The 16,893-nt window shown below is 41.1% G+C and overlaps 1 protein-coding gene across 3 annotated transcripts in view; it reads right to left on the bottom strand.

Annotated features, from left to right (window-relative positions):
* PLEKHG1 (pleckstrin homology and RhoGEF domain containing G1) overlaps nucleotides 1–16,429 on the bottom strand; it is a 130,963-nt gene extending 114,534 nt beyond the window's left edge. For 2 of the 3 annotated variants that reach the window (XM_004935612.5, XM_015284268.4), the window contains exons 1-2: nucleotides 16,185–16,429; nucleotides 3,994–4,061 (exon numbers count right to left, since the gene is read on the bottom strand). The gene's annotated coding sequence lies outside the window, so the exon portion shown is untranslated. Of the gene's footprint in view, nucleotides 1–3,977; nucleotides 4,062–16,184 lie in introns of all 3 variants that reach the window. The other variant, XM_025148936.3, reaches the window with a different exon arrangement.
* Between the last annotated feature and the right edge of the window lie 464 nt (nucleotides 16,430–16,893).

Here is a 16,893-nt window from a genome sequence, read left to right as displayed (position 1 = left end):
GACTCTGATTTACAGAGCTCTTTTAGTCAACAGCTTTCTCACACACTTTGTGAGAAGAGAGAGAGCAAAACAGTCTCCTGCAGACACAATCAGAGGATTTGCACAGAGAGCATCAGGAGCTGCACTGAGACCATCCCACTTCCATTTGCTTCTTTACGATATAAGAACCATTTTAAGTGCCTACCACACAGGGACTACACCATGAAGATAGAACTCATTACCTACCCAGGGGAACCAAAGTGCAGTACCTCCCCAAATCTTACATAATAACTGGGTTTTTTTGTAAGACGTACTTATCTGTAAAACATAAACAAGTCGTTCTGTCCCAACTTATTTGTTTTTCTGCGCTGGCTACACCTGTGACAAAGGAACAATGCTGTCACATGTCACCCATATCCCCGCTATTAACTAGTCCTGAACAGGAAAAAAAAAGTCGTCTTCAAGTCAGTTTCACTGCTGTACAGGATGCTCAACAGAAAACAACAGATGTGCTATAATCACTGCTGCCCATTCATTTCCTTTGTGTCAGAAAGAAAGCAGCAGTCATCAGTTAAGAACTCCTATCTACTGGACACAAAAGGAAGCATATACTTTTCCTTGATCATCTGACCACAATAATAGGAGATGGTGGCTGGAAAGGACTGACTGCTTTGAGGGAGCATAGGGGAAAGTAGGGGCCAGCAAGCTTGTATTTGGGTTGGCTTTTAAATAAAGGCAGAGATAAGAATTTTTGTTCAACATCTTAAGATCAAAAAATTTGAAAAGAATCCTTTGACCACAGAATATACAAAGTCCTTATTATATTATTCCTGAATTTGTCCAGGCAATTCTTTTCACATCATCTTTTTAGCAGCTGAAAACATGAAGCATATGAACTGGTAAGAAAATAAGGCAGCATCTGCAAAAGATGCTTAATCAATTAAAGCCTTTTTTTCCTAAACGCAATTTTTACAAAACTTAGTTTATATGCATTAAGGGTTTCGACTTTCAACAGGTCATAGGCATAAGTTATTTGGATTAATATCTTGAGAAACCCAGTCAGATCTGTGCAGGCTTCTGTTAAATTTCACAGTCACTAGTCGGCTGTCCTGTAAGTTGTGAAATAGAATTAGAGGTTTCATAAAATTGCCAACAGCAAGCAACCTTAAAGATGCATTTCACATTAGGTCTATATCAGCCTGACTGCAATCAGCAGCAAAGGGTTTGGGGAAAACTTATTAAAGCTAGCACTTTTTAATTAAAGTATTAGACTCTAATCCAGTATTCTGTATTAAGCCCTGAATATTCCCATGGATACTCATGCAACTGCACTAATAACCTGCCAGGCATTTTCTGCAATAAGAAACTTTAACAGGCCTTCTCACCATAACTAAGCCTCCATTTCTGCACTGCACCTTTTCACCATTGCGTACCAAAAATAGACCAGACTTAGAGACAAGCTTATATGTGGGCATGCATCATTCCTTCCATCCCATGTAGTATGCAAGTCCTCATACCTGGCCTAAACAAAGCAAACAGAGATGCACAAATCAATGAATTTTTGTCTGTATTTCAAATTTGTATTGGCCTACAACATAAATGCAGTGTTTTAAAACTCATTCTGAACGAGTATATGGATGCGTTATTTTTTCCTTCACTACACTAGATGTCATGATTTTGATTGCTCAAGTCCATATTAATTCTTTCCAAAGATCAGTGTATTCTAAACAGCAACTTATTGAAACCACTAAAAGCACACAATACTGTTTGCAATTCAAACTGATAATATCAACACAAACAAATTTCATAAACTGTCTGTCCCACTCCCCCTAAAAAAAAAATTCAGGATTAAATATTCTTAAAACCTCTATATTTAGTTTTGGAAATTGAAGAGAACTTGACAAAATTGCTGGTGGCTACTTGGTACAGAGTTAACGTTTGGCTCTAAAAGCTGTATCTGTCCAAACCATTAAGCTTTTCCTTTTGCAGAGCACTACTCATCATATTTTAATTTCGTGGGAAAATGAAAGAATATTAATTCCTTGCTAAATATTCTTCATTTAGTCCTTGAACCGCTCATCCCTTCAGTTGAAACATTCCCACACACTCCAGTTTTGTTGATTCAACAAAATTCTGAAACACTGTAAACTGTGTTCCTGTCTGCCAAGGATCCCAAAGAATTTTAGGAAATCCTCTTCTTCTTAGGACACGTGTACGAGCCATGTATTCTTAGCTCTCAGAAGATAATTCATTTGAGTCTTCAGTCTCATTTAACTTTTCTGTTCATTATAAAAACAGATTAAAATCACTACAACTCAGAAATAAAGGCTAAGCAATGCATGAAATGAAACAGAATTTGAGGAGGGGAGGGGGGGGAAGGAATTTGTGCAAGCAATTCACTTCCTAAGGTCATGAGATCAATACTTAATGTGCATTTTAATATGCATAAATTTCAGCTAAATAAAACAACGTGCTGTGTGGGGCCTGGGAACACTCTGCCCCTCCACATTTGTGGAAGGAAAAAAAAAAAATGCTGGCAATTAACTAATCAGCAAATAAGACAGGCAACTAGCATACTGAATTTAGGTCAACCCCATTTTTTGTTTGTTTATGTTAAAACGTACAGCCTTATTCAAATTGCTATTTTTATAAAATACCATGAATCTCTGGTCTTTCCTCTCTCATCCTCTGCAAAATGGTTTCCTACTTACAGACACAGTTATCCGTTGGATCCAAAGGAAAGATCTCACTAATGTTTAACAGATGTAAGCTTCAGCTGGATGCTAAGCAATCATGCTAGTGTCAATCCATTAAAACTATGCAGCCTCAAAATATTACAAGGGACAAAATTGCCACACCTCTGAAACTGTGTAAACATTTGATCACAACTAGATCATCTATAGATACTATAAAAATTAATTAACAGCCCTACTATTATGATACTTATTTGTTTAGTTTCTTACTACAGTACATAAATATTCCCTCTGTTGCCAGTGGCAATTAACATAATTTAGTTCTTTTCTTTAACTGATCCATACTATACTGACTTCAGCATTAGTTTCCTCATCTAGAAGGAGCAAAATAGGTTATTTATAAACCACAGAGTTTTTTTCCAAATAGCAGTGTTTGTGCAGTTACCCTGAAAGCCCATCACTGAATGCCTGCTTTCTTCTGAGAGAAGAAAAGATTCCTTTGGGTTGGCATCGGGACTGAGATGTTTGGTAAGAAAAGAGGAAAAATGAGGGAGAAGGGACCTTCTTGCCTAAAGCCATCTTAACATTTACTGCAGTCTCAAACTAGCCCTACTGTGAAGATCTCTGGAACGACAGCGGTGTTTAGATAGCAAAATGAATATAAATCAGCTACTTCAATCAAGAGATATTTCACTGACATCTACACTTGCTTTAATGTATTCTCTCAAGTTCCTCAGGTCCCCCAGGAAGTTGAGGTAGTAAGAGTCCATAGAAAAGAACAAAAATAACAAAAATAACAACAACAACCACCTTCTAAAAATAAACTTGGAAAGAATGTTTAATTTCTTCTCAAAATGACAGAAGCAGTATGGGAAATCTGCAGAAGACAGAAGTACCTGATCTTCTGAAACTTATACTCTGCTTAATTATAGGACTGTTCCTTCTCCATAAAAACACCACTTCTACCTCCAAAAGGCAGAATAAAGCAACTAAACAGAACTTCAGCTACAGAATTTTAGCAAAAATAAAATAAAATAATTAGTTACAGAAATAGATACTAAAACTGCAAACTTAGACTGTCTTAACTGCTTGGATGCCTCCAAATTTTTATATTATCCAAACGTGCAGGCACATCAAAAAACCCCACCATCTTGGCTAGTATCTCTGGCCGTTATGGCATTACTTGGGATTTGCATATCAAGCAGTCTCATGGTTTATTTGGAGCATTTTCACTGAATGCCAACGATATTTAGCTCGCCCAGAAGAATAAACATTATAAAACATAAAAAAGATAATAAAATGTACCTGGTAGAGCACTCACCAAAGAAATCACTGTCAAGTTAAGCAAAGTGGAGTCACTTTTCCTCTCTTCTCTTCAATGTATGTCACCTATGCAAAAGGAGGACAATATTTAAGGAATTAGAGAAAAGATATAATAGATCACAACTCTAACCCACTGGGGAAGACATAATCACCAGGTTCTATTCAGCCCCATTACTGCCTTTGCATTTTGCCTTTAACAGAATCCAAAACAAAAATGTAGCATGTGCTGAATCTGGTTCAGACAGACTAAAGGTATTAGATTTTCAATAGGAATTAGACACTAATGTGATTCTGAAAATCCCATTACCACCCCTGCGAGTACCTCCCCACCTACGTGTCATTAAAATCTAGATGAAACAGTTTATCTAAGGTTACACTCTAAGTCTGCAGTGGAGTAGGAAAGTGCTCTCCAATTCCCAAGCTCTAAACACTGAAAGCTTCAGGCCACACACTGCTTCTAGAAGATGTTAGCACAGATTTTAAACCTAATTATCTTTAATGCCAGGAAACCTCCATCCAAATGATCTCCCACTTCCCTGCTGAGCAATGTAAGGACACATAGGTAGCTGTTAGGCAAATCACATCCACTAGTTATTTTCTAAGATCTGCCTGCTACCTGCATCTGGTCTAGTCACTTTCAAAGGATCAAAAACAGATACCATTTCATCCATCACTTAACAAAAAGCAACTATTTTGATAGAATTCTGATGCAGTTCTTTCTAGAAGTTATTAACCTGTCCTAAAGCCTTCAAAACTGCAGGTTTCTTGATTTAATAAGGGAAAGAACTCATTTCCTTCCCTAAATTTATAATCCTTCCCAGCTTCACAGTATCATTCAGAACATCAACTAGAAACTGGATGCAGATCTCTTTTTTATTATTTTCATTTCTCTAAACCACTGGTTTATGTTTGCATCTCCTGGAGCACTTCAAGGATAATTTCTTCTTTCCTCCATCGCTATTTCTGCGCTACAAACTCAGCCAGATGTGACAGGGAAGAATGCACAACAACAGAAAATCAATGTTCTTCCTCTGAACTTTCAGATAGCTATTGAATGCAAGACTGGATTTTAAAAAATAATATATATTTTCTTTTCTTTATATTACCATAAGGCATGTTCATGTACTTGGAGTGGAAACAGTGCACATTCATCTGCAATTGATTTCCTGTATGGCAAAATACCTCAGGCATTCAGCTGGCAGGGAACAGAGGCCTCTCACCATTACCAGGTTTTTGGGACCAAGAAGTTCTGCCCAATGCCTGTTCCTATGCCAGAATAAATAGAATCTCAGCCGAGTGTCCAAGTTAATTTGGTCTAGGGGAACCAAACCATAAACAGGCAAGATTTTATGTTTAAAAAATCCATTCAAAAAATATTGGTCTACTTTCAACTTAAACAGTAATACAATCAATTCAGTCCTGCTAATGTAGCATGCTGTTCTTTTTTAAACTTTTTTTTAATACAAAAACACAACTCCATCTGAAAAAAAATGCTTTTTTCTAATTAAAAAAAAAAACAAAGATTGAAGATAGAAAGAAATATCAACACGCTTTTCCTCCATCCAATTGCTAAGTTTACCACAATAAATCAACACTACAAAGCAACTTCACAGGCTTAAATAGTGTATTTTTTACCCTTTTGAGTGGCAATTATAATTACTACTTTATTTACAGCATTTAGTTTTTCTCCAATTGCAACTGGATACATAGAATAACCTCCAGTAACACTTCTATGAATCTGAAAAAGAAAATACATGAGTAGTCTTATTAGATTCCTGTGATTAGACTGCAACAGTTGTAACATTCAAACGCCCAGCTACCTTGCTGTACCTCAGACTGTAAATTAAGTGAAACCAAAATACAGCATGAGCTGTAATTACCATCCTACTTTCCATTTAGTCTATGCAAGCTCCCTTATTCTCAATCCTCCAGAGGCAAAAGACTCCATTTCAATTGCTAGAGAAAGTAGTTTCTTTAAGCCTAGAAAGAGACAGACTGTCAGCACATAAGAAATAGGAATAATCATGACCGTTGAATTACACACACGGATCAGAAAACCTGGCAAAACTGGAAGAAACTTAAATGTTTTTAGGAGCACTCTGGTTTGATATGTTTAATCCACAACAGCTTCTTAGTTCCCAAATAAAAACATTGACCCACAGCAAAAAGACATTCTCTGAACTCCAGAGCACCCAACAGCCTTCCAAAGCCTTTGGATCAATAACTTCCAGCAGCATCCTACAGTCACATAAGAACCAACAGAATCTCAAGATTCAGGATGCTACAGAGCAGTTTTATATCAGCTTTCTTTAGCTTTTTTGAAAATATTTTCTACAGATCTTGGTTTAATCTTACCATATGACAGAAAGTTCTGGAAGAAAAACCAACTTTTCATCTTGTGAATTTTTGAACAACTAGGTTGAAAATAAGTGTAATTTTTCTTACACTTCAGTGTAAGAATATTGTGTGCTTTTACACAACAAACACTGTCACGAGGAAAACATGCTCGTTTGAATAATCAAATTCTTCAAGCAGACATGTTGTCATTTGTCCTATTATTCCTACTTTATCTAGAAAAAAAATGTTTACATTCTTTAAAATTGCCTTAATTGCTCTAGAAGTATATCAAAATTATCTTTAAAAGCCTTGCATTCCTGATCAATACTAGAAAATATGTAGGGTTCAAGTTCTTATTGGCAGAATACACTGAGAAAAGCAGAAAAGTATCAGTTAAGAGTCTCAGTAGAATATTAGAAACTTAAAATAAACCTTCTGCACAACCAAGTTAAGCAAAACCTGCATTCAGATACACAAACCCAAAGAAACCTACATTCAGATACAGCTACGTTGAAGATGTCATGAATGATTATGACTACAAAGCACTCTAGTACCTGGAGGTTTCACTGTAATGTTAAATAGAAGTCCAGAAATTAGAAACCTATATTTCAAAATCTAGTTTAACAAAAATATAAAAAATATATATATACAAATAAAAATCCACCTGGGGGTCCTAGTAGATGAAAAACTTAACATGAGCCAGCAGCGTGCTCTTGTAGCTCGGAAAGCAAATGGTATCCAGGGCTCCATCAGAAGAGGAGTGGCCAGCGGGGACAGGGAAGTGATTGTCCCTCTCTACTCTGCCTATGTGAGGCCCCATCTGGAGTACTGCACCCAGGCATGGAGCCCCCAATACAAGAAAGACTGGGAGCTGTTGGAGAGGGTCCAGAGGAGGGCCACAAAGATGATCAGGGGGCTGGAGCACCTCCCCTACGAGGACAGACTGAGGGAGCTGGGTTTGTTCAGACTGGAGAAGAGAAGGCTGCAGGGTGACCTCATTGCAGCCTTTCAGTACCTAAAGGGAGCCTACAAACAGGAGGGGCGCCAACTCTTGAAAGGATAGATAACAGCAGGACAAGGAGAAATGGTTTTAAGTCGAAGGAGGGAAGATTTAGGTTGGATGTTAGGGGGAAATTCTTTACTATGAGAGTGGTGAAGTGCTGGAACAGACTGCCCAGAGAGGTTGTGGATGCCCCATCCCTGGAGGTGTTCAAGGCCAGGTTGGATGGGGCCGTGGGTAGCCTGATCTGGTATTAGATATAGAGGCTGGTGGCCCTGCCTGCTGCAGGGGGGCTGGGGCTTGATGATCCTTGAGGTCCCTTCCAACCCAACCCATTCTATTATACTATGAAAATTTCTCTTTTCTAGGCATACTCTGTACAGGAGGCAATCAAAATATTTTCCAGTAACAGGACAAGCAGTTTACTGTTTTTCTCTTGGGAGTCTTTAAGATCTTCTTCACTTCAATTTTCCTAGGAAGTGAAACACAATCCTTTTGTGCTATACACTAATGGTCCAGAATAGAGGTGCCGACAGATAGGCTAATATTATCCTTTCACTCCAACAAATAAATATGCTTTTGACTTTTGAAAATTCTGTTCTCCAAGAACCTCTCTATTCTGTTTCTGTTACCACCAGTAGCTAGGAATTTATTGAGCATGATTTTTACTGAGTCACATGCCAGTACTTACAGTACAACTTTCCTGGCCAAGAAAAGTCTTTTGCCTATTGTAGAATCAGGGGATGGCCACATCCGCGCATCTTCTTGTTGCACGATGTAACTGATGAATGGACAGAGGATTTGCTGCTTCACAGGAAACCAGATTTATTCTACATGCAGTCACCTGAGCACGTTCCCAGATGTATTAAGCTAATTGCACAGGCTAAGTTCATGCAGCACTCCTACCACTTAGAGCAGTGAGCAACATGAAGACTGAGTTGCATGAAAACATCAGCAACTAAGAGTGAATCTCTGCTAGAATTTCTCCAGACCATTTTTCTGTATGACCTCAAATTGTCCTAGGAAAGAAGTCTGTGTTAGGCAGGTACTGACATACACAGGTGACTCTGACCCACCTACTAAAACTAACCACTTGCTGATATGGCTCAAGGTGTGTAACTAACATGTAAGACAAACCAACCTAGTATAGGTTACTGCAATTATCTGAAAACAGGCATCACCAACCCTCCATTATAAATAAAAGGACATTTCATGAAGCACAGCCATTAATTTAAAGAGCAAAAGGAATGAAAAGAACTGTATATTGGGTAGACACATTACCACCAGAAGACAGAGGCAACAAAAAGGCATGCAGCTGACCCTGGCATCCATAACCCTCTGGAATTTTGATGTGCACACACATCACAGGCAGATACTTCTATATGGAAGAGCTGTTCCCTCTTTAAATAAGATTAAATAAGAGATTAAATAAGCCACAAAGCAACAGCCCTTCAGTGACAAAGGTTAGCAACCAGCTTTTCTTATGAAGACAGCAAACCAGATATCCGTGATTTGGTTTTCCAGAATTCTTCCTTGCAAAGCAGATGCAGCTCCAACCCTATCCAAACATCATGCAGTGTCACAAGGAAGAAATTCCTTCCCCATGTCCCAGTAGCACATATCACGTGTCCTATCATGTCAAATTTTAACTAGCAAAAGGTAGAAGAAAAATAACAGTTCTGCTTTGCTTTGACATTGTGGGAATGACAGTGCCTGTACTGTGCTTCAGATGAACAAATGGTTTTGCAGGGACACAGGGGCTGCAAGAGCCCAATCCATTAGGTGCTTTTGGCAGGAGTAGTGCTTTATTGGCAGGTCACTCTGCTGCAGAATTGCAGGAAAAAACTCTTCAAATTGAGAGTATGATTTTCAAGAGCAGCACAAGAACTCTTCAAGGTAGCTTAGCCATAAAAGTGAAGAACTCAGGGGACACTGTTGTCCTGTATAACCAGGACCAAGGAAACATAGCAGACTGCACATGCTACTGGAAGAGGGTGACAATGTAGAAGATGTTGCAAAGTGCAAGCTGCAGTAATGGAGATCACTGGGGAGAAGCATTGGGGTTTCATCAGCTGCTTGTGTTTTTGTTCTTGGTTTTTTTTTGTTTGTTTGTTTGTTTTGTTGTTGTTGTTTCCCTTTTAGGATAAGGGGTTTGTTCAGTTGTTTTGGGTGTTTTTGTTGTTGTTGGGTTTTTGTTTGTTTTTTATTTTTGTTCTGCTTCTTCTTCTGGCAATCCCTACAAAAGAAGAATGTGGTTCATACAGAGAAAATCTGCAGAAAATCTAGCTCCCCTCAACAGAAAATTCTGCCTAGATCTGACTTTCCTACCATACAGGCAGCTTTAGCAGTGGGGGCACATAACCACACTAAGATACTGCTCAGAAAGAAACGTTGGAGAGTAAATGGCTATTGATGCCCTCAGAAATCACAGTCTTTCACTCAATTACTATTCATAAAATTCTGTGATTGCTTACTGAAAGGCCTACACTCTGTCTGATACTTGATGCAGGTAAACATTCAGAAGTGACACTGAAGTTTAGAAGAGAAGGAGATAGTGGAGAAGATACCATCCTACCACAACAGGTGAACAGACTCCACAACATAACCGACCTGATAAGGCAAGGACTGTAAAAGGCTAATTCAATGAGGACCATGGCAAGTTAGCCTGCCTACCTGCAGGACAGACAGCAGCCTTCTCAGTCAGCAGGAGCACAAAAGGGCCAAGCTAGGTCACATCAGAGATTCGTGACTCAAGTTCCACCTAACATGAAGGAGGCTGATAATTATCAGAGACCGTCTGAAAGGAAAAATTACAAACATCCTACACTGCTAGCACATAAGGGCAAGTTATTTCCCCAGATGCAATCATGACTCATCATTAAATGCACCTTTTCCTACCATTCAAACAGTCTACGTCTGCTGATTCTTCAGAGAAATGAGTACTTCTGCAGTGGAAGAAGTCAATGATGACATCGTTTGCGTACCAAGGCATTACAGCTCTCTGAGCAACACACAAGATATGTTATCAGGATAATGAAAAGGAACCACGAGGTAAACAGTGACAAAGCTTCACATCCACTTGAGTCGAAGCACGTTAATCGCAGCAGCACCGAGCTTGCCTGCAAGCTGAAACGATGTTTCTGTTGATGTCAGCTTGGTTGCAGTTTAAATACTAAGTAGAAAACTTTGTACATACTGAAGAGATAAAGATAGACTTGCAAAAACACTCGTTCTTTATTTCTTTGTTTTAAAAGAATGAACCATGAGCCTTCCTTTGTGTCAGTACTATGTTAAAGAGCCCAAAGCACGATGTTACTCTAGAGTTGATACGGGTAGGTAAAAGCAGACACTGTGGCTAATTATATGGGAGAAGTAGGGTAGCAGATGGGCTAAATACTGTAAGAAAAGAGTTTATAGGTTAACAAAGACAACGTGCCTGTGTTTATAGATAACTCCACCTAACACAAGCAGATGAATGGGAGAAATTATGAACACTACAGGTTACATACAAAATCTAGGAGACACAGACTGTTAACATGTGCTGATTAAAGGCAGAGGCTGACCTTGAAGCCCACACCCAGATGACATTGCTGAAAAGTTGTCAGCTGTGACGGTGGAAGGAAGCAGGTTGTTACACTGTCCGTGACAACATTCCTAAGGGCAATATAAACAACCTTCTTTTTCCTGATCTAGGTATCAAGGTTTTATCTACACTAGCTCTGAGTAAGCAAGCGGGCAGGTGATTCAACAACTGTTAGCATGACACCCTTTTTACCTCTGCTCAGTACATCCACTGAGAGGATGCATCCATCCTATCAGCAGAAAACATTAGCTGCACCATACTAATGCCTGCGGCATGATCCTGAAATGTCTGAATGGATAAGAATGCTCAAATAGCTCAAAGTTAACATTCATTAAGTTAGATTTTAAACATCTGGGTAGGGCTCACTTACAAGTTTCTGCAGAACACATGCTTACAGGAAGAGGCTTGGCACCACCTGTAGCCTAAAATTCAATGACAGAACAGACAAGCAAGACTTAGACAATTTAAAGATAATTAATACAGTTTAGAAGCCACAAGTTTTCACGGGAAACAGTTGCCAGTCCAAGATATATCTATCTACTTCACCTATTAAACTTATGTGCAATTTCCACTAGCACAACTACCCATGGTCCTGTAGAAGATGAGGAAGCAGATCATGCTATGGAAGGAAGAAATGAAGTCATGGGCATCACATTTGTGTTCTATATAGATTTTTAAACTGGAATCTTGCTCTGTATTCTCACAGCAAGTCTCTGCAACATGATGAATGAGAGCACAGGCAGTAACCACTCCAAAACTCAGGTCCCTCACAAGGTAGCAGCCAACAGTAGTTGGAAGCAGCCTGTAACTAGCTGGGCAGCTACTTCTCTCAGGTCTTCTCAATAACTATCCGCAGCCTTTCCTTCAGTTTCCTTTCCCAGCCCTCCCTGACTAGGTTCCTCTTTTCCTGCACCTGCAGTCAAATTTGCAGTTTGATCAATTTTAGGCCAATTCAAACTTGACTAGGTAAAATCAGACTCCACTAACCTATTTGATCCAACAGCCACATCCAGAAAAATGTTTTATAGTATTAAAAAGACTTGAGAAACTTTTAATACTGTGAGATACTTTGTCACACACACACTCTTCCGGAATTGGGATTAACACAAATAGCCTTTCTAGAAACTTTAATATCACAGAACCTTAGAATGGCTTGGGTTGAAAGGGACCTCAAGGAACATCAAGTCCTAAACCCCCTGCCACAGGCAGGGTTGCCAGCTGCTAGATCAAGCACTAGATCAGATTGCCCAGGGCCCCATCCAACCTGCCTTAAACCCCTTCAGGGCAGCCTGTTCCAGCACCTCACCACTCTCTTAGTAAAAAATTTCTCAACTTCCCCCTGACATCTGATCTAAACCTCCCTTCCTTTAGTTTAAAAAAAAAAAATTGCTCTTGTCCCATCACTATCTACCTGTGTAAAAAGTTTATTTCTCTCATGTTTATAAACTCCTTTTAAATACTGGAAGGTGGCAATGAGGTCTCCCTCTTTTCCAGGAGGCAATGAGGCCTTCTCTTTTCCAGGCTGAACAAGCCCAGTTTCTTCAGCCTACAATGAAATCACAGAATCATAAAAGATGGACTAGATGATCTTACTGGTCTTTTCCAACAGTCAACCCATCACCACCATGCCCACTAACCACCTCCCTCAGTGTCACATCTACATTTTTTTTTAAACACAAAGAGTTAATAATTATTAAACTAATAGTTAATCTGTTCACATTCACCTCTTTTACTCTTAACCACACACTTCCAATCATCATTGTTGCCACTACACTGCTAATATGACCAAGACAGACTTCTCCTCTTCCCTTGCTCTGCTTCCACCTTCCCCTTCAAGTCTATGGTTCTATCCATTCATTCCAATCTGTGATGTTTTTCTGAAAGCCCCAAGTATTGGAGTCCCAAATTCTCAAGGGAATCTCAGTTCTTCCTTCAAAGAGAGGGTCCTCTGCATTTCAGCTATAACAAAAGGATTGGAATGAATGATTATTAGGTGTTTAAAAAAAAAAAAAAAGAACTAAAAAAAAAACAAACTATATTGCACATTTAATGGTTAATACAGCAAACACACAAATTTGGGAAGTATGAGCCATGACTGTGGTTTAGGGAGTGAAAGATGCTGTTTGGGACTGGTGATGTTGAACAGCTCTTTCAAAGTTTTGAGTGGGTTTCCCAGAATGAGAATCTTAATAAGCAGGTAAATGAACATCTATTGGAAGTAATTTGAAAAGAGCATCTTATAGAGAGGTAAGAAACCTAGAAGCTCCATGTCATTCTCTGCATTCTCAGTTCACAAGAATAATGCTTTTTTCCACTTTTTCCCCTCACTGGCAATCTGCAAACTAAGCTCTCTGTGTAACCACAGCAGTGCAGGTTCTCAAAGCTGAGCATTCAGCAACACCTCTGCAAGCCCTTCTACCACTCCATACTTTGCTGAGGGCTGCAGTAATTCTCTGGGTTGTTTTTGTTTGTTTGTTTTTGCCCTCCTAACACTATAAAATGGAAACACTGTTTCCAGTAAGTTGGGGGAAAGACATCTTTTTCACACTTACAAGCAGCAATTACATTTCACTCTGAAATGACTGCCATACATAATCACAACTACTCCATATGTCTTCAGTAGACACGACACATATCTATTTTTTAATACACTGTTTCTATATCTTTCCTAGTTAAATATATGTGCACTGAATTTGGCCCCTAAGAAATTCAAGGCAGTGGACTAAAGCCATAACTAATACAAAGCACTTGTTTACTGCAACAATCATCCTTCTCAGCACATGGCTGAATACAAAAGGGAATGCTCATCAGATGAACTCCTTTGTGCTAACTTAGAACTGCTGTGGCTTTATAGATGTCTAATCTGAGAAATGCTTCTTGTTAGAGAACTCTAAACGGCTCCATCACCAAATTGGATATTTCAATTATTTCCTGACCCAGAGTATCTGAATTTATGGATGTGAGGTACATGAAAAGGCCATGACAAGCACAAGCATCATCTCCAACTGCCACCCAGCAGCCCCATGGGAACAGCCAAGAACTGTGACCCTGGTTTGGCAGGGGAGAGATTTGGCACTGCCAAGCAAGCACTGGAGTGGCAACTGACTATAAGGGAAATAAATCCAACCCAACCATTCAAGGAGCCTTTGGCACACTGCTGCCTCTAGCTTTAACACAATAAAACATTAAAAATAAAATAAATAATGATTAAAGACACACTGAAAGGGTACGAAGAACTCGACCAGCTGCTTGGTTACAAATCTTTCCTGCTAAGCACAGTTCAAACCAAGGCTTCACAGTCAATTCCTTCAGACCCAGATTATGCCTGTGGATTGTTAGCTTGCATTCTCACATCCTGCTCAAGGAAGAAGGAAAACACATTCACAGATGTCCTGAAAATGAGAGCTCCCAGCAAACGAAGTTCACTATATAAAGATTTCTGAAGCTGTTCATTGTTAACATTCACACTGCACTGCTGAATGCAGTTAGACTTAAAAAATCAAGTCAAAACTGTCTTTGCAAGATGTTATCAAGACTACAGCTTACAAATCAGTTTGAATAGGCACCTTTATTTTCTTCTTATGCTATTTTGAAGATGGTGAGGCAAAACAACATGAAAAATGATGCATTAGCACCTAAGTGTGAGAACCATAGCCTGCCTTTGCACGAAAGCACTCAGTCATACTGCCACAGGTCGATACTGTTTACACAGGGCTCTGTAGTCCTGTGGGAAGAAGCCAGCATTCCAGTGAGCACATAGAGTCAAAACTGAACCATGTTATCAGAGAATTTTGCATCGTTCCAGTTTGTCAGCTTTATAACATAGAGGAGAAGTAGGGAGTCAAAGCTGAACAGTGAGGCATCTGCACGAGCCAGAGAACAATACCAATATTCATTAAGAAGCTGATATTGAGCTGCCCTCTCATATTTTCAAGACAAGCACTCTATTAATACATTTTCTAACCTTAGCATAACTCTTATGTTTCCATCTCAAAGCACCCCCATATGTGCTGCTGAAGAATGCACAGAATTGGAACAACTGCATGCCACACACAGGAAAAAAAAGAAAGAAAAAAGAAAGAAAGAAAGAAAGAAAGAAAGGTTTTAAATAAATCTCAGGGAAGTTATATATTGTGCCTTGCCAACCGCAGTGAATTACATAGCCAGGAGTCGCTACTGCCAGATTTAGCTTTGTATGAGCTAAAAGGATTCCTTCATAAATTTAGCTAGAGGCACAGGCAACAAACGCGTGTGGAAATTTGAACCACAACTCTCCGGCAGCAAAGATTGCTCCCTCCAAGAACGAAACAGTAGCAAAGGAAGACTATTAGCAGGCTCTTATTACACAGCTTTCAAAACACCTACAAGCCATTGGGTTCTCCAGGCGGCGTTAGGAATACCTAAATTATAAGCAACAAGATGAAAAAGAACAAGCTGAGGCCACAGCTGGTGCTGTATCTCAATTAATAATTAAAGGAGGAAAAAAGCTAACCGAAGAGGACTGGGTTAGCTGTACTCTCAGCTGGCTTCCAAGTTTGTTTCAGGTCGTTTTCCCTCTTGCTCAGAGCACTGTGGCTCGAAGAGAATGAAATGGGCGCCCCAGGTTTGTTAGCGCTAACTCAGCAATGGTCTGAAGGGCTTCTCATTCAGCAAGAGGGACAAGGACCGCGGCACACAGTCAGCAGAAGCAGAGAAAGGTGGGGATGGGAGATGTGGCAGCACACAAGTGGTTCCTCTGGACACCAGGACACGCTGCTATGCCGGCCTCTCTCTTCCCACCCAAGATCAAACTTTCCCTGCTACTTAAAGACGAGACCAACCATATTTTAACCCTCTCCGCGCCACAGTTACCACAGTCCAATCAACATCACTCCAAAGCATCCAAGTTTTTGGGAACAGGCTTTTCAAAAACGTTTGCGTAAACCCAGAAACATCACGCGGTTTCATTGTACATCAATCCCCATCCCCACCAAAGAAAGACCCGATGAAGCCTTCAGAGCACAGCCGTGCGCAAAATACCCCCTTCTCTCGCCCCAAAACCCGGGGATCCCGGCAGCCGCCCCCCGCAGCAGCGCGCACAGAGCTGCCCCCCCACAGCGAAACGCGAGGCTCGCACAAAGGCTGCGGGCACGGCGGCCGCTCTCGGGCAGGCTGTAGGGCCGGCGGTGGCTGCCGGGGGGCTCGGGGGCCTCAGCGACCGCCGAGCCCAGCTCCGCGCAGAGCCCCCCGGGGCCGCCCACCCCCCGGCGGCACGAAGATCCGCGCTTACCGGCAGCCCCGCTCTCCCTCTCGGTTACAATCCAGGCGCAGAGGCGCGCACCGGAGGGGGCTTCTCCTCAGAATCCCTCCCTCGCAGCTCTCCGCAGTCGCCGCCCGTCACTCTCCGTGCGCTCCGGCTGCGAGCAGCGACTTAATCTCCAAACTTCCTCCTCCTCCCGTCCGGGCAGGGGACTCAGCGAAACTCCCCTCCTCCATGCAGCTCCCAGAGCCGAGCCGCTGCCTCGGCCCCTCCCCGGGGAGGCCCGACCCGGCCCCGGGCTGCAGCTGACTCCGCTCCCCTTTTCCTCCTCCCCCGGAGGCTGGGAAGGGGGAAGGGGAAGATTTAACCGCTCGGACTGATCCCTGGAGCCGAGCCAAAGCCAGCAGTCAAATTACAGCCCCGGGAAGAAGGGAGGGGAAAATAATAATAATAATAATAAAAAAAAAGCAGCTACTGTTTTCACGCGTGGAGCGAGAGCTCCTCTCTCAGCCTCCTCTTCAGCCCTTTCCCCGCTTTCAGGGGGGTGCACCGCCAAGGCCGGCACCGTGGGTTTTCCCCGTTTGCCGTTCTCACGGCCGGTATCGGTGTTAAAGGGTCAGCGTTCCCGTAAAGGAGTTTAAGCGACCCAAAGGTGAAAGGGGCAGGTGGGCGCTGACACTCTGACCGCGAACGGCAAATTCGGGGAGGTTGTAGGGATCACATCTGCCACCCGGCCACC

Source organism: Gallus gallus, chromosome 3 (assembly GCF_016699485.2).
Source record: "Gallus gallus isolate bGalGal1 chromosome 3, bGalGal1.mat.broiler.GRCg7b, whole genome shotgun sequence".
Taxonomy (NCBI): Eukaryota; Metazoa; Chordata; class Aves; order Galliformes; family Phasianidae; genus Gallus; species Gallus gallus.
This window is presented reverse-complemented; position numbering and strand designations above follow the sequence as displayed.